This window comes from Lissotriton helveticus, chromosome 11, assembly GCF_964261635.1.
Source record: "Lissotriton helveticus chromosome 11, aLisHel1.1, whole genome shotgun sequence".
Taxonomy (NCBI): Eukaryota; Metazoa; Chordata; class Amphibia; order Caudata; family Salamandridae; genus Lissotriton; species Lissotriton helveticus.
Genome location: NC_136072.1, coordinates 543,572,367 through 543,595,114, shown reverse-complemented (window position 1 = coordinate 543,595,114; position 22,748 = coordinate 543,572,367). Strand labels below are relative to the sequence as shown.

Sequence of the window (22,748 nt, the reverse complement as noted above, 5' to 3'; positions counted from 1 at the left end):
AGTCAGGAGGACTAGTTATCAATGATTCAAAGGGGGAGTGGTGGTCGAAGACAGAGACCTGTTATGTTTAGGGTGACCAACTGCCACCGGTGCCCATTCAGGACAGTGAGTGTATAAATTCAGGCCAAAGGGTCAAAATTCAGGACAGAAATTCAGGACAGAAGGCCACAATTCAGGACAGAAATCTGGGACAAAAGGTACGTTTTCAGACACATCAGAGGAGGTCGGACAATAGTGTATAAGTAAGTAAATAGACAACCAACATAAGTCATGTCAAAATAAGTTTATATCAAGTTGAGACAATCGTGCACCTCACCGTTTTGGTATGTGCACAGCTTTGAGCAACTGTGCAGGTCTTTTTGTGGTATTTCATATGATATTTTATTACAGTTTGGGGTTCCTTTGAAGTGTTGTCCCACCTGCACTGCAGGCGATGCAGAGGCCTTCACCCTTCATGACACCCCTTCACCAAAGACCTCCCTTTGCACCTATTCCCCCACTATCAACCTCCCATGGTACCCCTCATTTCTTTATAGACCCTCGGTCATGTGTATGTCATTTATTTTACAGTGCTGCTTAGCCCAATTTAGGGTGTTGAGCGCTTTAGCTCACACACTTATTGTTCAGAGACAATGACTCATAAGTATGTAAATCAATATATAGGAAATGTCACTTAAGGCAATGAGGGCTTACAAGGTGTAGGAGTCACGTGGCATCCATACTGTTAGGTACTATATGCAGAACCACTGGAATTATGCAGCAGGGAGGGTCAAATTATGCTGCAGGGTTGACTAAATTATTTGGCAAGAAAAGGGAATTCATGCAGCGAAATGCTGCAAATTTTGTCATAGTATTACCATACTATTTTCTAATTTAGGCACATGTTAACACTTTCTGGTCATAGGTTGCACCTTATTAGTACCCGTATAACACCCAAATATAGTAATATGCAAAGGAAGGTGACCAGTCAACCTTAACAAAGGGCCTTTCCAACACATCACTGCCTTTTTAGTTATTTTTTATCCATTTGAGGTTGAAACTGTTTTTAAATTAGAATCTTCAGATATATTCAGCTAATGATGGATTATGTGGCATATGCGGCAAATTCATATTCATGCGAAAATTGTTGAAGCTGCACAATCATATAATTCCAGTGACCCCGAAATACAAACTGAGGATATAACACATAACATAGTGGTTGGGGTTGTCTTTACAATTATTATACAAAGGAATACTTTGCTCTGCATGTTACACTTTGTGCTTTACAATAGGTGCATTATGCCTCAATGCTTCTTTATGATGAGTCAAAACCGGGAGTAGTGAAAACTCGGATCTCTCCAAGAGATTCATTAATCACCAGAGTTAAATAGACATTTTTGTAATGGCCCGAAAATTGCAGGCACGCAAAGCACTCAGAAGTCTTTGCCTTTCATCCTGTCGGATATTTCAAAATGTAGCTTAGTTCTCCAGCACGGCTCCTCCACAAAAGCAGCATGCTTCGCCCTAGGCCTATGCAGAGGACATCACGCCACATGCTGCAACTACACAAGGGTCCATTGCAAGGGAGTAGCCAGAAAAATAAAATACCCCCTGCTTTATAATAGCACTAAATAAAGGAGCAAAGACAGCTAAACTGGTCTTTCCTTTTGAAGTCTGTGAAAATTGTTCCCCGGATGAAAATTTGCAAGATTATTGCAAAATTATGCTTTTTACAGCAGGAAAGAAACGTGGTCAAAAACTGCATTTACCTATATTGACGTTTGTCTTTTATTCTTTTCATTTTCTTTCTTTCCTTATGTCCTTCTTTCTATCCACCTTTGTTCTCTACTTTCTTCTTTACATCCTCCATTTATTTTTCTTTCCATCTTTCTGTCTGTGTATCCTTTCATTTCATCGCTCATTCTCTCTCTATTCTTTAAATTCATATTTCATTTTTTTTTCATATTTCCATATTCCACATTAAAAATCATTTTGTGTTCCTTTTTTCCATTTGATCATCCACTTGTCCTTCCTTCCATTGTTAAATCTAAATCTCTTTATTTCCAGCTTTCTTTCATTATTTGCATTCTATTCTTCCTTCACTTTCTCATTCCATTTGTCTTTCGCTTCTTTTTGATTTGCCATTATCATAATTTCTCTTTCTGTCCTGCGTTTCGCTACTTCTGCACCCCCACCCTCCACACACAGCTGCATCACAGTGATTATTCTTGCTTTATTTAATTTGGTTGTTATTCTCTCCTGTTCTGATCTGCGAGTCACAGATCAAAGTTAGGAAGGGCCATGAAACACTTATCCGAACCTGGGTGCTTCCCTACACCTTTGGCCCATTGTCATTCTTTAGGTGATAATCAGCCACATCATAATGACAACGGGCCCGTACAAGGACTGAGGGAGGTCGGGGAGGGGCTGCTGCAGCCTCAGAGAAGTGTGAGCTAGCTCCGATTGTCACAGGGGAATAGCACAGCTTGCTGCCGTCCCCAAAATTATGGACAAAAGGCGTCCGTTAAAGAAATGCTCATGGACAACCGAAATGGGGCCCAATAACGGGCAGTCCATGAAATTTACGGATGGTTGGTCACCCTAGTTCTGTCAATTGTCATTTAATTAGCCCCGATTCAATTGAGGTGTGGTCGCCATCTTGGGGACCGGGCTGGTGAGGCCGGATTGTGTGGCAGGTGTTGTGCACTTCCCGGACCCCGGCGGAGTGTGTTTACCAGTGCTGGAACCCAAGCAAGGAGCGGGGAGACTTGCCTGAGAGACCTGCTGGTGGGATCACCCCGTGCCAGGTGTGGTGAGACTTACTTTTTTTGGTGGGCTGACGTCACGTGAGGGGTCGGTGCTCATTTCGTCTGCTGATGCCTCGGACATCTTGCAGAGTGGGGGTTGTCGCGGTGCAACTGCTCTGTCCTGTACCTGGTAGTTTGGCTGCATCTGCGGTCCCCCCCTGAGAGCAGTCCGGAGTTAGGGCCGGGGCCTACAACAACAGACGCAGGAAGCACACAAGAGGGGCAACTGGAGGTACAAGATCATGGCGAGACAACACGTAGAGAAGCCGGTAAGACAGTGAGATCAGGGACGCCTATACCCAGCTGTGGCCAGAAGTTCAGGCAGAGACTGGGGAAGCGACGGGGTTTGCAGGGAGTCTATCCTTGGGACAAGTCCTGAAGGCCTGTGGAGGGGCGAGATAGCCTAAGTGCACAGAGCAGCATCAGATGGCCCTGACTTGAATGTATTGATACCCAGTAGTCTGCTGAAGGGCACCATCGGAGTGTTGAATCTTGGGTCACATGCGACATTCCATATTGGGGCCCGAACACGATCATTAGGAGCACACAGGACCTGGTCCCTGGCTGGGGATTAATCCACTGAGGGAAGAATAGCTTGTGCCCCCCCTTGCTGGAAGGGGGTTTCTAGGACACTGCCTGTACGACCAATCAGCCGCCATGACCAAGACAGCTGAGCCGACGGATGGACAGAGAAGAGCTTGGAAGATGCTTGGCTGAAGAGGGGACCGCAGCATCCAAACAAGGTTACCTAACCCCAAAGCCCAGAGTTGTTAAATGACCCACAGGCGGCGCAAAATGGCGGAGCACAAATGGAGCTACCATTTTGTTGTTTCTTGTCCTCTCCCTCGGTCCGTTGGACTTCATCCTGCCGACCCTCAGACATTGTCGCAGTCTTGGGACGCAGCTTTTACTCATCTACCGGTTTGTGCCCCCGTCACCCTCCCCCCTCTTCTTTCATGCGGCGTCTCTCACCCTCCCCCTCCCCTTTCCCTCCTTCATTCGCTGTCTACCTACCCTGCTCCTACCCCCTCCCCCCTGAATCGCTCCCTTTGCCTGCTTTTTCCCTTACGCATATGCCCTTATTGTTTGTCTCGACTGAACATATAACTATGTAGCTATGCTCTAATAACTGTGTAGCCTTTGTGACGATGTAACCTGCATCAATGGTCTGATACTCATGTAAAGCGCTCTGATACCTCCGGGTCTAGCCAGCGCTATATAAAACCTTTAAAAAAATCAACAACTTGTGGATCGTATAGCAAAATCTTTCTTGAACACTTGGTGAGGCGAAGCATGCAAATTAAACAAAGAAAGGCATCTTTCTCCTAATAGAATTGGGTGTATATGGCAAGGAAGCATGGATTGTGCACAATATAAAGGAACAGTCTAAACGGGAGCCAGTGTGGCGCTAATGGGATTTGTTTATGGCAAAAATAACTATCCCCTGTACTCATGCGGATTACCTAGCCTTGGACAACCTGGAGGGCTTAAGAGAAAATGTAGTAACCTCGGTACAGGGGGTCGGTGTAGTCTAAGTTTACAGTGGCAGAGAAAGGCAATTTGGAAGTGTAAGTCTTCCTTGGGTGGCAAAGACAGTAGGCCCTCAAGGAGACCACCTAAGATGATTGAAGGATTAAAGTGTGGCTAGATTCAGACTGAAATCTCGAAATTACGTACGAAAAGGACAGATAAGTGGACCATTGTTTATCCAGCTGGGTCTTGGCCTTGCTCACCAAGATCTGGGCACTGATTGCACCAAACATGAGCAGGGAGGCAAGGAGAACATGGTCAGTACTAGGACTGTAGTGTTTTCCCTAACCTCTGGTGGCTCTTTAAACACTCAAAATCAGATCACCATTAGATTGGAGATGAATACGTTTGTGCATAAAAATAATAAGCTCTGGCTTTACAGGAATGTTGTTCGGGAATTTGAAGCATAACTCATTAGCATTGGGCTAGATATGTATTTTTGTGGCAGAAAAGAAATGTAGAATAATATTGGTGTAGGTTACAAGGTAAGGTGACAGTTGCACTGTCAAGCCAGGCCTAAAAATGTTAATGAATGCCCTCCTACCATTTGATGCTGCTGTCAGAAAAAAAACAACAGAAATTATCTAGTTATCTAGGATATTTTAATAGCATTCCAAAGTCATGTGTTTGTCGCTGAAAGGTCATGCTTAGGCAGCTTGATAAATAAACAAAATGATCACAACTGTGGGAAGGGCAAGCACTTCTTTTATGGAAGTAAACAAGTTCTGCCCAATCAAAACATGTGCTCCTGGCTCACTAAATGTGGGTGGAGCCAAGGCTCCTCTCTAGTGATGCTCACATAATTTTCTGGCGACAGCTGCGAGGTCAAGCCAGACCATAAAAAGAAAATGGCCAACATGCCTTCTCTTTATGCCTACAGTATAGTGAACACAATTCATGAGGACTGCCTCAACCCTGGTACAATTTCAAAAAGAGCTGAAACACCTTTTTAAAGAACAATACATCACAACGACGTAACAGTCCACTTTCACACTCAGGACTTAGCTTTCCCTCAAATCACTTTTTAGGTTGATCCTATGACGCGGCCCAAGCTGTCTGGTTGAGAAAGACCTATTTTGAACTAAGAAGTTGATGAGCCAAGAAGTAAACAGGGAGAACTGAGCTAGAGCTGAGCCATGGGTTTGGCTTGGCTATAAGAGCATGTGTACAAGCCGAGCCTTGCAAATATTTGGCATGTACACTTTGCACCAAACATCATGTAAAAATATGACTCAGCCTCCTCAAAATTCAAAACAGGGTATTTATATAACATGCAGAATCATGTTGCCTTACTACATCAGATTATATCACCACATTAAGACATTTATTGAAACGAATAGTTTTTAAACATGAACTTAGAAACCTTCTTTTCCCCCATCCTGAAGACAATGCCATTAGTCGACTAAGAGAAGTCAGTAGTCCTATATAAACTAAAGGTGGCCCAAATTTGTATTATAGATGGAGCAACATTATAGCCTATTAAACCATAGCACACACTCTGAAATCACATACTTGTAGGTGCTGTCTTTTGCAATAATGAAGAAAAATGAGGTCCAATGAAATGAAATATTTGCCTACGATCACACAGAAGGGCAGTCACGACTGATAACAGGTTTTCTTGTTTCACATTGTGCAGCCCAGCCATTAGGCAGGTATCTCTTTCTCCATTCTGTTTGATGTGGAAGTTTAATATGTGTCTTTAATCCTTGGCACTGAGGCTCAAGCATGAGTGGCAGGCAGAAGCCATATGAAAGCTCGGCTCAATATGGCTTGACGGTGCAAGAGCATTTTGGGATGAGCAAAGGCAAGGCCTCTCGTTCGAGCCTGACTCGAGCTCTCAGTGGCTTGCCCACCTCCAGTACAGTAGGGCTTACAGCCCACCCATTGCTCACTTGGCTAGCTTTATTGTCATCCTCATGTCCTTGCTTCTTATTTGCGGGCTTGCCTCCCTCTTTTTGTGTTTTCCCTCCCCTGAAGCATAGCATCCTTATGATCCTTTTGATTTGCTGACTTGTATGCTTCCACTGCTCACATTTAAGGAACTACTATTTTCTTTTTCATTCAGCACTCCAGGAAAGTAATGTGTTTGCTAGTGTTCTTTCTTGTGCTGCTTCGTCCCTCAAATACCCCCCACCACAGTGTGTTGCTCCCCTCCCAGCTCACAGCAACAGGGATATTTTTGCTGGGGCATGGCTGAAAAGCAGATTTCAGAGGTTGTGTTTTCTTCTGCATTCCACATATTGCATGAAAGCTCAAGCTTTGGCCCACAAAGGCTTTCATGACATTGGGGGAAGGGCCATCTTCTGCACTCATTCAGCTGGCGTCTGAGGCAAACTTGTACTTCGCATGGCACTTCTCGGGGTGGCCATAAATCTGCTCTGTAGGCTACAGCAGAAGACCAAATGTCTGAATCCTGTGAAAAGTAAATTAGGGCTTGGCCACATTTCCTTTTACACTGCAACACTTCCTTAACCTTTTTAAATGATGTTTCTTTAATGCTTTTCATTGCTATGATCCTTAAAGAAGGTTTTAGATGTTCGTTCAAGCTGACACTCGAAAAACAGTCATACCTGCTTGTATCACAGCTAGATTAGATTATGTCAATGCTCGATTGCTAAGGGTTCCTAACTATTTGGTGGACAGCTTACAAGTGGTTCAAAATGCTGTAGCCAGATTGATTTTGGGGGTTCCTAGACGTCAATCAGTAGCAGTCCATCTTAAAGCTTTGCATTGGCTTCCTATCAAGAAACGGCCAGTACCATCGCACCGGGTGCTGACTGACGGGAGGTGCCATGTTTGCATGTTTAATATGGTTTTAAAGGCACCTGTTGCCGCGTTCTTTTCCTCCAGAAATTTCCAAGCAACAAAAAGTCAAGATAACTTCTGTGATTAATGTTCGTCCTGGCGAGAGAGCAAAGTTTTGTCTAGTTGAGGTTTTGACTCACTAAAAAGTAACGCAGAGGCTAATGTGCCTGTTGCAAAGAATGTGTACTATGCAGATTACAAGTTGCACATAATGCAAATAGGTCAGTGGGTTACCGCTGAGGTAGTGATTGGGGGGGCCAACACGCATTGTTGCACCGGGCACCACCAGCACTAAAGCCGGCCCTTAACGCATTAGCTTTAAGGCCTAGTTATAGAATTTTGAACATTCAATGGAGTGGCTCCCTTATAACCTTTTCAGGGGCTTCGGCCTTATCACCCCTCTCAATCCTTGAGATCAGGAGTTTTCTCTTCTGAAGACACTGAGGTTTTGCCTTAAAACTAAGGGCGGGCAAATTTGCCCTTATCTCACTTCTAGGGCCTGGAATGATATTCCTCCCTTTCTTCGTTTTATCATGAAGAAAAGTCTGTTTAGGAAGGTCTTGGCAACCTGGCTTCTTAGTGAAGTTCACACACATGTCTCAAAACACATTGGTCTCATGCAGTCTCTTGACCCGCTTCTGAATTGTCTTGGAAGAGTTCCTTCAACCCAGTGTGCTAAGATGTCTTCGGAGAGGCCAGGTGTGGAGAGGGCGTTTGGTTTGCTGTGATGAGGGTCAAAGGGGAACAACCAATAAATGGGTAGTACCATAGGGGAGCCTCTTGGTAGGAGGAGGCACCCTGTCCGGTGCACGTTGATCAGGGTCTTGCCCAGTCGATCCAGGCACAGCATCTGGTGTGCGTTGGTATGGGTCGCACCAGGCACTTCAGGTCTCAAAAACAAAAAGTGGCAAACTCCGCACCTACCTGGAAATGAGGCACAGTGACCGGTGCATGTTGAGATGGGTTGCACCAGTCCATTCCGGTCACACACAATGAAGAGTTGTAAACTCCGTACCTCCCTGGAAATGAGGCACAACGTCCGGTGCACGATGATACAGGTTGACCAGACCAGTCCAGTCAGACAAACAGGCACAAGTTCAGCAGAGCCATATGAGGTAGAATGAGGAACTACTACAAGTACATCCCCCACCTCAGAGGGTTGCACCTTGTGAATTGCAATGAGCATGCAGTCGGCGTGACACACAAGAGAGATGCGGCCCAATCGACGAAATGGGCCACGTGGGGTCCTGCAGTCGGTGAATCCACTCACCCCCAGCTAGATGCTTATGAGTGTCAGGGTCCCTGCAGCACAGGAACTACACACCTTAGACACAGCATGATTTCTGGGGCTCCGCACTAGATAATCCGGTCTCCAGACACAAGTCATAGTTCCACGCTCATATCGCGCTACCCAATGGAATTCAGTAGCCGTTGTGGGCACTTGAAAAGGCACCTCTCTCCTGATGTCACAGGTAGATGGTGTGAACTTTGATGTCCCTGGGATATCCGGGAGAACAGGAGGCCCGCCAATGGGCCCTCGGCGAGCACAGTTCAGGGTGCCACACTTCAGCAGGTCTTCGGCCCACACCAGCCACTATTCATATAGGGCACGTGGTCCCCTTCTAGGGCAATAATATTCCACTGGCACAACAGAGTCCTTTGGCAATGTGCACCACACAGTCTGCATTCTTTGGTACAGCGTTCCCACAAGCGTATCTCACCCTTTGCTAAAGGATGGCACCAGTAGTTATACTGTTGTGTGTCTTTGAAATTAGGGGTGGTTTAAGGGGTTTCCCTTTGAACCACAGATGTCATCCCTAAATTGTAAAAACAACAAGTGATGGACTGAATGTGGATCAATGTCACACACTCCCCCAGTCAAAAGATCTGGGCCCAAATCCATCGTTTTTTTGCACTCCACACCACCCTGGGTTAGACAATGGCGATATGCAAATCAGCTCTGACCCTGTTGCCCCATGGGAACAGTCCAGTCCGAACTACAAAAGCCATGTCCTTCCCAGAACGGAATCAAGCATCCGAGGACCGGACCGGTTTCGAGGAAACACCTCTCTTCAGCCCGGCTAGCTTGACTCCAAGTGGCGTGGAGTGCCTGGGACCCACGTCTGGGCATCCCCAGCGCACTTAGGGCGGCAATTGCAAAAACAACAAGTGATGGACTGAATGTGGATCAATGTCACACACTCCCCCAGTCAAAAGATCTGGGCCCAAATCCATCGTTTTTTTGCACTCCACACCACCCTGGGTTAGACAATGGCGATATGCAAATCAGCTCTGACCCTGTTGCCCCATGGGAACAGTCCAGTCCGAACTACAAAAGCCATGTCCTTCCCAGAACGGAATCAAGCATCCGAGGACCGGACCGGTTTCGAGGTAACACCTCTCTTCAGCCCGGCTAGCTTGACTCCAAGTGGTGTGGAGTGCCTGGGACCCACGTCTGGGCATCCCCAGCGCACTTAGGGCGGCAATTGCAAAAACAACAAGTGATGGACTGAATGTGGATCAATGTCACACACTCCCCCAGTCAAAAGATCTGGGCCCAAATCCATCGTTTTTTTGCACTCCACACCACCCTGGGTTAGACAATGGCGATATGCAAATCAGCTCTGACCCTGTTGCCCCATGGGAACAGTCCAGTCCGAACTACAAAAGCCATGTCCTTCCCAGAACGGAATCAAGCATCCGAGGACCGGACCGGTTTCGAGGTAACACCTCTCTTCAGCCCGGCTAGCTTGACTCCAAGTGGTGTGGAGTGCCTGGGACCCACGTCTGGGCATCCCCAGCGCACTTAGGGCGGCAATTGCAAAAACAACAAGTGATGGACTGAATGTGGATCAATGTCACACACTCCCCCAGTCAAAAGATCTGGGCCCAAATCCATCGTTTTTTTGCACTCCACACCACCCTGGGTTAGACAATGGCGATATGCAAATCAGCTCTGACCCTGTTGCCCCATGGGAACAGTCCAGTCCGAACTACAAAAGCCATGTCCTTCCCAGAACGGAATCAAGCATCCGAGGACCGGACCGGTTTCGAGGAAACACCTCTTTTCAGCCCGGCTAGCTTGACTCCAAGTGGTGTGGAGTGCCTGGGACCCACGTCTGGGCATCCCCAGCGCACTTAGGGCGGCAATTGCAAAAACAACAAGTGATGGACTGAATGTGGATCAATGTCACACACTCCCCCAGTCAAGTCCCAGGCACTCCACACCACTGGAAGCAAGCTAGCCGGGCTGATGAGAGGTGTTACCTCGAAACCGGGCCGGTCCTCGGATGCTTGTTTCCGTTCTGGGAAGGAAATTGTAGGCCTGTTTACTGTGGGGCAGTGGAATGCAGATCTTAATCTTTTGTGGAGCCATGATTTGGCCCCTAGAGGCTAAATGTCAATTGCTCTCTCTCCACTCTATCACATGTGGCCCTCAAATGGCAGAGATTAGTTGTTCTAGTGGTATGCCAATGGTTTAATGATTGTCACTGGGGAATGCATAGATGTGCCTCCCCCACCCCTGTTGTCCACCGGAGCCAGGCACCACGGCACAAAAGACTCTTAGAGCAAAGAAATGTCCATATTCTATAAGTAAGGTCCTACTGGCATTTATTTAGAAATACGATATTCATTTACGTATTAAGATGTTGGCGAGAGACAGACATATAGAATAAATCACACGTCAAGCTCTTTGCAACAGGGAATCAAACTTTATATTCTTTTTATACTCCAGTAACATATATATCTTTCTTTAAAAAAATGGTTTCAACATGGTTGCTCCGAAGGAAAGTGCAAAAAGATAGTGTTTAAGAAAGTTCTCAAGTGCAAAGTTTTCAGGAGAGAAATAAATAATAATTTGTAACATATATTTCTGTAGTTTTCCCCAAAGGCTCCTGAAAATTAAATAAGCCACTGGGAGAGAGCCTGTCTGAAAAAAAACAAATCCTTTGTTTGATGGAAAATGTCCATATTCCAGAGAAAGTAGTAGCCAAGTCCTAACATATAATTCCTGGGGACAGTTACATTCATTCGAGGCTAGAATAAACAATGTTGACGTTTCGACGCAACTGCTGCGTTAGGTCAATTGAGCCCTTGCATGCGGTCTTCATCAGGACAGAAGAGTGAAAGGTAGGTCAACCTATAGTGGTGCAGCCGCACCATGGGTAGGTGAAGGGGTTAAACTCTGATACACCCTGCTCTGTTGGTCCAAGGCTCAGGATAAAATGAAATCTCCAAAAAGGTTATCCAAATCAAGGCTCATCCTCATGATTCAGCCGAGTTTGTCATTCGAGGTAGGATGACCCAGAGGGAAACAGTTATAATTGAATCGAGTGTAGACGGTATCATCACATTTGTTTACATTGATTGGTCTTTATCGGTTATACTCCGTTGCATTTTTGGTTTTGAAACCAGATCATTTACACGCTGAATCGTGAGGATCAGCCTTTATTTGGAAGACCTTTATGGAGATTTCATTTAATCCTGAGCCTGATTTGTCCAGCTCTCTCCCAGTGGCTTATCTAATTTTCAGGTGCCTTTGGTGAAAACGACAGAAATATTTTTTACAAATCATTATTATTTCTTTCTTCCCTTATCACTTTGCACACTAGCACTTTCTTAAACACTATCTTTTTGCACTTTCCTTTGGAGCAACCATATTGAAACCATCTTTTTAAAGGTATATATATGTTACTTTCGTATAAAAAGAATATAAAATATGATTCACTGTTGCAAATAGCTTTAGGTGTGATTTATTCAATATGTCTCTCTCACGCCAACAACATCCTAATACGTAAATGGATATCCTATTTCTAAATAAATGCCAGTAGGACCTTACTGTTGCACGTACCGAACATTACACAGGTCCTAGGGATTTTTGGGTTACCCCATTAGTTTATAATGGCAAATTCTATTAGTGGCATTTCTAAGCGAGGTGTGCCAAAACCCTCTTTACCACTGGGACGGGTTTTTTTGCAGAGTTTTATATAGCGCGAACTAGACCCAAACCGAATCAGGTATCAGAGCGCTTTACACATTTTCCAGTTACGTTACACGAGGACACACTTTCATTTTTTTAGGCACGGGTTTGGTATAGCAAATCCATTGATAGGAAGCATCATGAGGCTGCTCCACTACAATTCACTATTGCAGCCCAAAATAATGTCACCCACTTCACTATGTTAACCTATGGGAAGAGCATGCCTCATAGGTAGTGAAAACACACAGAGGTATTCTTCACTATCCGGGCGCACATGCGCTAGTGCGTACACAGACCTGCGATGGCAGGTTCGACACAAAATCCTCAGCACCAGGGGTGTAAGTGCGCCCACCCGAATCTGCAATGGCAGACTGGACTCAAGGTTTAATACAGGTGTCACTGCCCACGCACAGACCAGCGATGGCAGTCTGCACACGCAATCAGTGGCACCATAGGTGCAGGGGCACACATACAGAGGCCTGCAAATGCAGGCTGCTCATGAGTTTGAACACAATAGATGCCAGTGCGTACACACCAGTCTGCGATGGCAGACCAGCCCATGTTTCAAAGCATATAGACAGCAACGCTTCCCAACACTGGTAGGAGGGGCCTGCGCACTTTCACACTCTATTTTCAGTGGGAAAGTGCCCTGAGCCTGGAGGCCACACAAGAGCATCAACAAAACCCAGGCGGAAAAAGTAAAACGTTTAGGGAAAAGCTACCCGAGGAGTATCAGGTCCAACACAGACTTTCCACGAGTATTTGAAAAATAAATCTTTCTGTTTATAAAAATTGAAATTAATGAATGCAATGTACTGTTTTAAGATACCCTAGGATATGTGATTGCTTTTCATTTAGTATTTTGAATATTTTTTCTTGTACTCTTTTTTTTTAAAGAATGCTTTACAGACAAACATTGGCAAAGCCAACAGCTCGGCTCTTGCATTATAAAGACGAGACCTAGTGGCTTTGCCAATGCTTGTTTATTTTGTCTTTGCCTCTGACCCCTAACAGGCCTCCACTGCATTTGGTTAAGGTTCACCCCTATACAAACATCACATACATACATACATAAATACATACATTAAGGCAATTGAAAATAACACCTCAAGGGCAGTTTAGCAGCAATACATAACAATCCTGAAATTAATATTCGAGCCCTGTGGCAGTAGAAGACGATATGCAAAGGAATGGAGACCACATACTATTGTGGGCCTGATACCCCAAGCTAAAAATGTGAAACTCTAGGTCGTGATAGTATTCCTGTGGCATTTATGAAAGGAGATCCTGCCTTTTGGAATTTAGGGTGGAGGATCCTCTTTCAGACAGTGTCCGATTCATTTCCGATACTTGACTTTTAAAGAGGCGGTTTTATAATTCAATTATCAAAAAGGTGATACGGCATATGCAGTAAACTGCTACTTAACTGTGCTGCTGGAAGCAGGAAGCAAGAATTTTCCTAATGCTAACTTACTGGACCTAGAAAGCTTCAAAAAAGCAAACTGTTTAATCATCCCATTTCAAACAGGATTCTGCAAGGGTTCATCAACATCTGCCTATGTTTTGCATTTGCTCCGCCTGCGTCTTGAGGCATTGTCTATCCATCGGACGCTGCATTGTTGCTTTGTTAATTACAATTCAGCTTTTGTAGGGGTAAAAGGGCCCATGCTGTGGAAAAAGTTCACCACCTGGGAACTGAGCATTCTCCTGTCATTAATTTGCATGCTTCATACGGAAACCTCACTGCTGATGCAGCTAGACTGCTGAGGTACTTTAATGCCCAAAATTAAAACGGCTAAAGGGTTTAAGCAAGATGTTGTCGTACAGTGTCTTTTTAGGTCTCGTCTGCGACAATGCATGCGCTGCATGTGCTTTTGCTTTCAAAATATATTGTATACAACAAGGAGATTGCAAACCGCCTATTGCTAAACATTAGTTGGCTTCATTGTCACTCCCTTTTGCTGACTTCTAATTGGTCAGCACAAGCTGTCTTCACTTCATTATCTTTCGGCTGGAGCATGGACCACGCACTGATTGCTTCAGCTTGATTTGATGTCCTTCCGCTGATCCCTGTGTCATTAAGGTACTACTTTTATTTTTTTCTTCTTCCATGTCATCCTTGTTCAACCTCTTACCATTTGGCTTGGAAGATGAGAGTCGATGACATTTTAAAAGTATTAATAAAGAAAAAATAACGGGTGTAGCTTAAAAGAAGATCTAACTTACCTTGCGAAGCTAAAAACTGAAAGATCATGAGTGATTCTTACACACCATTGAACCCAATCTTATCTACGAATAGGCCTTGATGTATTCACACGCGGGTTTTATATAAAAATTTGGTTCCACCGGCTTCAAATACCGAGTTACACTGGGCAGTGTATGCTGTTACGTCTTATCTGTTTGGGTTCAGTCTACTACATGAGTATAATCCTGGTACCTGCGCATAACCTCCATCCTTACGTGCGCACAGCTCTTCTGAGGAAGCAGCGTATTGAGTGGCACAATGTGTGCAGAATTTGGTGAAAGGACTAACTTCTCGAAGAGGAAGTGGGATAATTTGGCAACAATAAAATGTATGCTTGGTTATCAGTACATGCCTGTGTCAAAGATAAATAAGTTTTAACTGTAATTGTTTGCTTCTGTAGAAGAGGCCTTATCGCAATTTTATAATAGTCTGACTGCCCCATAAAACTGTTATAGTGAAATAGTGACAAAAAAACACAAGCGCTAGCGTTTACGTACACAGATGGTATTACCACACATTAGATCTTTATTCTTTGTTTTAATAATTGTTCCTATATTTTGTAATTTAGCAGTAATTTTGCATTTGATTGAATGCATTTCTCGTACGCTAATTAAATTTACTTACATACATAGCCACAGGTGCAAAACACATATGATATATATGAAGCCTTTCTATCGCTTTCAAATAGCTATTGAGCGGATTTGCCATGTGTTTGCACCAGTCTAGTTAGAGCCTGCACCAAGGAGATCAGGCGGTAGCTTGACAGTTCTGAGCAGTATAGGAACATTTATCAGGATAGAGATCACTTAAATACGATTTATTAATAATTTTTTTTTTTATTAATTGAAAAACAAGAAAAACCAACGGCAGGTGCCTTACATCACGGAATAAACAACAGTTATACAAACATATAGCGTGAATTAGATGGATAGCCCCCAAGGCAGAAGCTGAATCATGAGATGTTACTGGCGTGCGGCTGTATAAAATACAATAAGTATAAGTCCAATCTAATCGGCACTGTTCACAATCCCACCACCCATAGGAACAGGATTATCATGAGTAGGGCAATTTCGAGTGGCAGGAGAGCGTAATACAGTAGAGCAGTGGACAAAACAGCGACAGCAACCAGCTCGCAGCAATAAAAAGCAACACATTGTAGAAATCCGTGCAAACACTACCACCCCTAGGACCTGTCCATCCACCAAGCAGGATAACCCATCAGGAAGGCACCAAATATCAGGATATGAATAGGATATCGAACATAGAAACGAAAATATAGACAATACAAAAAACCCTTCCCCCCACCCTGCACCCCTGCATATGGCTTTCGCCTAACCTCAACTAGCAGTGTGCCTGTCACCCCATCTAACTAAATTCTAAAAGTAGAAAATGGAGGAGGGCATTTTCGTACGGGCTCCCGGTCCCCACTCCCCCCCGCCAGAAACAAGCAACTGTAAATGTAAATGTATTGTATTTATATAGCGCACTTCTACCCGGAGGCCTCGTAGCGCTGTATTCATACCACTGTGGAACCTATCCTGGCTTTCCTGTGAAATGTCCACTCCTGGGCACCCCCATGGTGAAGCCAGGCATCCAAGCGCTGCTGGGGCCATTGTGGAGATTAAGCAAGCTATTGCCCAGAGTCACAGAGTGGGACCCATGATTAGACTAGGCACCGAGGCGAGAATTATCAGGTCCGGGGAAATTGAGTCCAAGAGGCGGGAGTTGAACCCTGGTCCCGGGCCAGACCTCTGCATCAGGGTCTGCCGCTCTAACCATTGAGCCACGCTTCTCCGCAAACCCCTGCGATGGACACAAGAATCTGTCAGAAAACACAGAAAAAGCAAATCAGGGGGAGCTGTAAAACACCGCCCAACCTCCCGTAAGCACAACGGTAGCAAATCCCACATCCATTGAGGCCACAATATCAAATCCAGTCAATCAATATCAGCCTTGGCCCTTCCGATCTATCATGCAAACCCCTCCCGGTGGAAACCACCACATCCACAGGAGAATCAGAGTGCGAAAAGAGTTCAGAAAAGTTCAGTCTGAAACAAATCAAAAATGTTAAGTCATTAAGAACCCCATCCGCACAGAAAATCTCCCTCATTGATGTAAAGTCCCAGTGTTGTTTACTCCACGACTGTAATGTAACTGCCAGGGAGGGAAAAGATGTTGTTTCAGTCCGAGAACAGTTACCAACAAGAGTCTCTGGGAAGGGAACACCGATTAGTCCTCCCACAGTCAGCAGCGATATTAGATGTTCGAAGCGCCAGGCTCGCAATCATCCAATACCCTGACCAAAGGCTTCAACACCTTTTGCCGCACGGGGTCCTCGTCCGCAGTTAAAATGGTCATCGTGGGAATCTCAGCTAGTTTTAGTTCTTGCAGTGGAGCAGAGTCCGGTCTCACACGCCCTATCTCAAGTATACCCGCAATCATTTTGTGAACCAGGGCATCCACATGTGAATGAAGTGCCCCAATGGCTGCCAGTACTGTCTTCAGCGACGGCTCACACTCCGTCCAGCCCATCACTCCTCGCTCGGTATTGACCATGATCACTTCCCCCAGAGAACCCGGTCTCTCCGGGTTCCCTGGGGGGTTCTCTTGTCCGTTCCGCTCAAGAGCGGAACGGACGGAGCAGTGGGCGACTTATCGTTCTCCGCGGCCGCGATCTGTACTCCGCTACCGCGAGCGAAGACCCCGACCCACCGAACACCGGCGGGGGGGCAAACCGGGTCCACGGGACAGGGACCTCCGCCCACAGCTGCAGTCGTGCCACGTCGCCACTCCCTCAATGTTAACCAACCAAAATGACCGCCATCAAAATCGGGCCAAGACAACCTCCACAGCGATAGACCGGACCCTGCCTGATTCCCACGGCCGATGTTGTTCAACTGTAACCCAGCTGGGCCAGTACTCGAGGCCAGTACTCTCCAGCTGGGCTAGGCCGCAAACTGAAACGCGACGTAACTCCGTCAACCAAGCCGGTAAAATTCTCAGGATTGCACCATTGGATTGTACACCGGTTCATCCACACGGAGGTCGGGCGTAAACACAGGACGTATGACCGGATCAACTGGCAGGAGACGGAGGTCGGCGGAGCCGGGAGCCTAAGCGGCCATCTTGTTTGCTAGCGTAGCTCCCCCTCCCACTTAAATACTTTTACATTTCTCCAGTACTTCACAGTTCTGCAAGGAAGAGTTAAGGAGATGTTAAGGAGATGTTTCAGTCCTATGGTGACTACACTGGTGTCTTTAAGAACTGTAAGAGGTCAGAATGGGAACAAGATTTGATCCTGAAGATGGCTTCAGACAAGGACGAAGTGGAAAAAAGAAACTCTTGAGGTTATGTCAAGGATCTGAAAGAGTAAAGAAGTCTTATCCACACACACTGCAGAGGATGCAGAAAATTTGAGAGGAATCAGGCGTGGGGGCTGAAAGGAATCAGAAAAGGTCAATGAGTTTTGGGGGGGATAAGGAGCAGACAGGCGTTAGCTGGCAGACTGAGTGGGGGTTCTGGTGTACATACAAGATATTCACCAGATGTAGAGCCAACATAAGTCAACATAGTTGGTAAGAGGTCACCAATGACGTGTGACAACTACAGGTGGTTTTGGCCACCATAGTTCAGATGGAAGGGACTAAGGGAAAGTGTGGAGGGCAGAAACTGAGGGGAGTTTGGGGCTCAGTGAATGAAAAGGGATTTGGAGGACCCTGAAACAGTTGCTAACGGGGGGGAAACAGGAATAGGGAAGAGATTTAGAGGGATGCCATGGGGTGGGCAGAGATAGAGAATCTAGCTGGGGGGCTGCGAGCATGCAAGGGTATATAAGGAGTCAAGGGGTACAAACAAAAGAATTAGGTGGACAACAAGGAGTCTCGGTTCAGAGACTGAAAAAGGAGGGAGTACAGATATAGGTAATAACAGAGATGAACAGTTTAAGAAGTGAGCTAGGGGGTGAAACGAACAGAGAGAGGAGCAGAGGGAGGCAAAGAAAGCAATCGGAAGGGCAGGCGCATAAACAGAAAGAATGGCCAGGGGGAACTGAGAGAGGGGGCATGGGAGTAGGGGACCGAAGAGAATGTAAGAGAAAAGGACTGAAGGAAGCCTTGTGTTTGGTGTCTAAAGGAACCCTGGCAGGTGAGAGCTGAAGAGAGACCTGGAGGCTATGAATAAGGGCGGTCTGGGAGGCAGGGATTATGAATCAGAAATGCACCAGTGGCAGCAATTGCTTGAGGCAAGGGAGACAATGACTGAGGGGAGCATGGGGCACAGCGACAGAACATATTTTATTTGGAGGGGGTTGCTACTGCACTGTGGAAAGTCTGCCAGACAAAGACTGGGAGGACTTAATATGGGGGGAAGAGACTTAAGGGACCATGGGAGGCAGAAACTGGTCGGAGCCTGAGGGACAGGAACTGAGGGGAGGCTGGAATACAGGAATTATGGGAGCCTGGGAAGCAGTGATTAAAATGGAGAGATGAATCACGGGCAGAGACTGAGAGAAGACACAGGGCAGAGATTGACAAGGCATACAGAAGGCAAACTGAGATAAGAGGTGTACACCGAACGAAGTTAGAGAGAGGAGCCGGGAACGCAGATTGATCTGGGGAAGAGAGTAAGAATAAAATCTTAAAACCTTAGAAAGTAACTGGAGGAGATGAAGACCTAAAGAATAGTTGGGTGAAAAAGACTGAGTGAGGGTGTATAGAGCGGGACCATAAGATGAAAGATTAGTCATTAGGAGAGATACAGAGAGAGAGTCATGAGGAAAGACGGAGAGATAGGTAGAAAGGTAATGGGCTTGAGACTAGGATCTTTCACATGAATGGCATTACTTCGGTGTCCAGACATCTTCATAATATCAAGCTATACATCCATTAGGAGGTTTCAAACAGGCAATTGTTTTCCCATACTGTCTTTGGCAATACATTTCTGACAAACATGTCCAAAATGCTAAATTGCCTCCCTGAGTGCCATCTGACCAACAGCACACCTTATATCACTGATCTTGAAAGGTCTGGTAACGCTCACTATGTTACCCTACTCAATCTAGATTACGTAGCGGTCCACTGGAGCTCTCTGAAATACCTTACGAAAAAGCATATCCTCCCAGGCAGCCATCACTCGGTCAGGTGCAAGGAAGACGTTTGCATGGCATTTCCTTGCTTTCAAGTCTATCCTGCCTTTCCCTTTTCCAGGAAATGCGCCTAGAATCCAAAATGACCTGCTAGCAGGACTCTTAAGTTCTTTGGCTCTGCTCCCGCTAGACTAGCTTCGAAAACTGATGCTCATGCTGATTCTAAAAACTGACAGACTATGGCTCCCTTTTTACATGAACAGCCATGCAATGTCTGCCTGATAAAAACCTTTGACTATTCCCAACACCACCAACTTAGTATCTGGTATTGGCATCATGTCCTTACCAAAATGGAGTCAATCTATTATTCTTAAAGAATGCTGTGGCGTTGAGGTCTGGATACAGACAAAGACCTCTCTCTTTCGCCGAATGTCCCTCTGTATACCACTCCTCCTTTTTCATGCCTTTTGCTGACACTTGTTATGATAAAGATCACCTATGTGCGTGTGTGTGTATATATATATATATATATATATATATATATATATATATATATATTTCTCCGAATTACCTCTCATGTAAAGAAGTTGACCTGGACACCACCACGCTGGGTGTCCAGGTCAACTTCTTTACATGAGAGGTAATTCGGAGAAAATGTATAGGTCAGCCAGTGACCTAACCTGGACCGCTCAAGACAGCAGCAACGCTCATACTGGCAGTGGTGGAGTATATATATATATATATATATATATATATATATATATATATATATATATTGTCCACAGCTCCCTCACAGGAAACAAATGGGTCGCACTCCACGGGTATTCTTTTTGCAGTTTTTTTATTGTTTTTAAGTTACATTTCCACAGGCAGATGTTCCGATCTACGCGTTTCGGTATTACAAATACCTTGCTCACGATCAACCGTTCTCTGGGCTACCCCTTCAAGATATACCACAATACAATGTATTCCATACATCACTTCCTGTTAGGGGTGTGTCAGAGTCTCTAAGCTTTATGGGACATGTAGTTTTTTTTACCAAAGTGTCAATATTGCTTCATATCGCCCAATTTTTACATTTTATATTTCATTAGATGCAAATAAAGATGTTGTGACATGCTGGTGATATTAGGTTCCCTCTAGTGGGATTAGTAAACAGTATGGTGACAATTTTAACTCCGTTTGTCTCTGAGCAGCTGCATTATCTGTTTCTAATATTTTCCCTCTGGTGGGATGACATTATATATGTAGGAATCATGTAATTAAACCCAACATTATCGGTATCACTGATTTTTAAGTATAATTTGGTTCTCACATAGTGTGAGGCTTTCTTAGTGTCACAGATTCCCCATAATGCTTAATTCCAACTTCATCATTCTAACAACCGCTTGGGTGATTTCACTATTATAGTATCACATTTTCGTCATTACTTATTTCTTTTGCACCTATTAACAACAGTCAACATGGAATAAATATATGTTGGGCATCACAAAAATTAATTAAGAAAAGAGAAGTTTTCATAAATGTATGTACAGTTCTTCAGATTGATTCAGCCCATAGGGCGTTAAGGTTCGTAGGTTTAGGATATGGCGGGATTCCTTTTGTCTTAAGAGTCTTTCTCTGTCTCCTCCTCGTTCTTTCTTGGGGACACTTTCCAGACCAAAGAATTTTAGTTGGCTCCAGTCACTCTGATGATACAGTTCCATGTGCTTGGCTATTGCGTTAGCCTTGTCTTTGTGGATGGTGGCACGCACATGTTCCAGTATGCGTTTTTTAAGTTCACATATTGTGCTGCCCACATACCTCATGGGGCATGGGCATTCCACGACATAGACCACATGGGTTGTTTTGCACGTGATCAGCTCCTTTATCTCCCAGTTCTTTTTGTTGGACATTTGTACCTGTTTAATGGGTTTGGCAATCTGACACACCTTGCAGGCGTAGCACTTCACGAACCCCGTTGTTTTTAGCCACTCATCCTTTTTTGTTTTTTTAAAATGGCTGTGGATCAGATGATCCTTGAGGTTCTTTGCCCTTCTGTAGGTGATCGTTGGATGTAGTCCCACCATGTCTTTCACAGTTTCGTCCAGTTGAAGTATTTTCCAATTACGCTTGAGGATATCAGCAATTCTTTTGCTCTCGTTAGAGTAGTCCATTATCATGCGTATGGGTTCCGCTTCCTCTGTTGATTTTTTAGGTTTTCTCTGGAGACATTCCTCTCTTGTTTTTTTATCTGTTCTTTCCCAGCATTTTTTCACAATGCCTTTGTTGTATTTGCGTTTTTCGAATCTCTTCGAGGTTGCAGTGCTGTGTTTTTCCCACTCTTCATTTTCGCTGCAGATCCTCCGGATTCTCAAGAATTCCCCATATGGGATACTGCTGATCAGGGATTGTTGGTGGAAGCTGGTTGCTTCTAGTGTGGAGTTAGTGGCAGTAACTTTACGATGCAATGTTGTTTGAATTTGGTGCTCTCGAATATAGATCTCAGTGTCCAGAAATACAATCCTCTCATTGCTTATAACATAGCTAAATTTGAGATTTGGTATGCTGTTGTTCATGATGTTAAAGTATCTCTGGAAATCCTCTTTGCTGCCATCCCAGATGATGAGTAAATCATCTATATAGCGGGTCCAGCTTATTACTTTATTCAGTGATGTTTCGTTGCTGTTGCTCCACGCTATTTCCTTCTCCCACCATCCCATCGCCAGACAGGCATAGCTGGGACTGAAGGAAAATCCCATCGCCGTCCCGCTGTTTTGGGAGTATAGTTCGTCCCCAAACATGAATATGTTTCTGGTTAAGCAGATCTGGATCATATCCAATATCATCTGGTTGTGGTGTGAAAATTCCATTTTTCGTTCTTTCAGGAAGTAGTTGCACGCTGTAAGGCCCATGTCATTCCCTATGTTGGTATAAAGGGAGATGACGTCCATGGATACCAATTGGTACGTGTCCTGCCATGGAGTATTTTCAAGTTTCCTGAGCAGATCACTCGTGTCTTGTACATAGGAGTCCAGGTCTAGTACAAACGGATTCAGAAAGTGATCGATGTAGTTAGCAATGGGTTCCAGGAGTGAGCCTTTGGCAGAAAGGATCGGGCGTCCCGGGGGCATCTTTGCGTGTTTGTGCAGATTAGGTAGAAAATATATGGTTGCGGTAACTGGGTGCGCTACCGTTAGGTATTTCCTTTCTTCTTCGTCAATTAGACCTTTTTCTGACCACTCAAACAGTCTTGCATCCACCATTTCCTTTATTTCCATGGTGGGATTTTTTCTCAGTTTGTCATAATACTTTGTATCTCTTAATTGACGGTGCGCT

The 22,748-nt window shown here is 44.9% G+C and overlaps 1 protein-coding gene across 1 annotated transcript in view; it reads left to right on the top strand.

The window, feature by feature from the left end:
* Positions 1 to 22,748, top strand: part of RHOBTB2 (Rho related BTB domain containing 2) — a 260,721-nt gene that overhangs the window by 461 nt on the left and 237,512 nt on the right. The window lies entirely within an intron of this gene.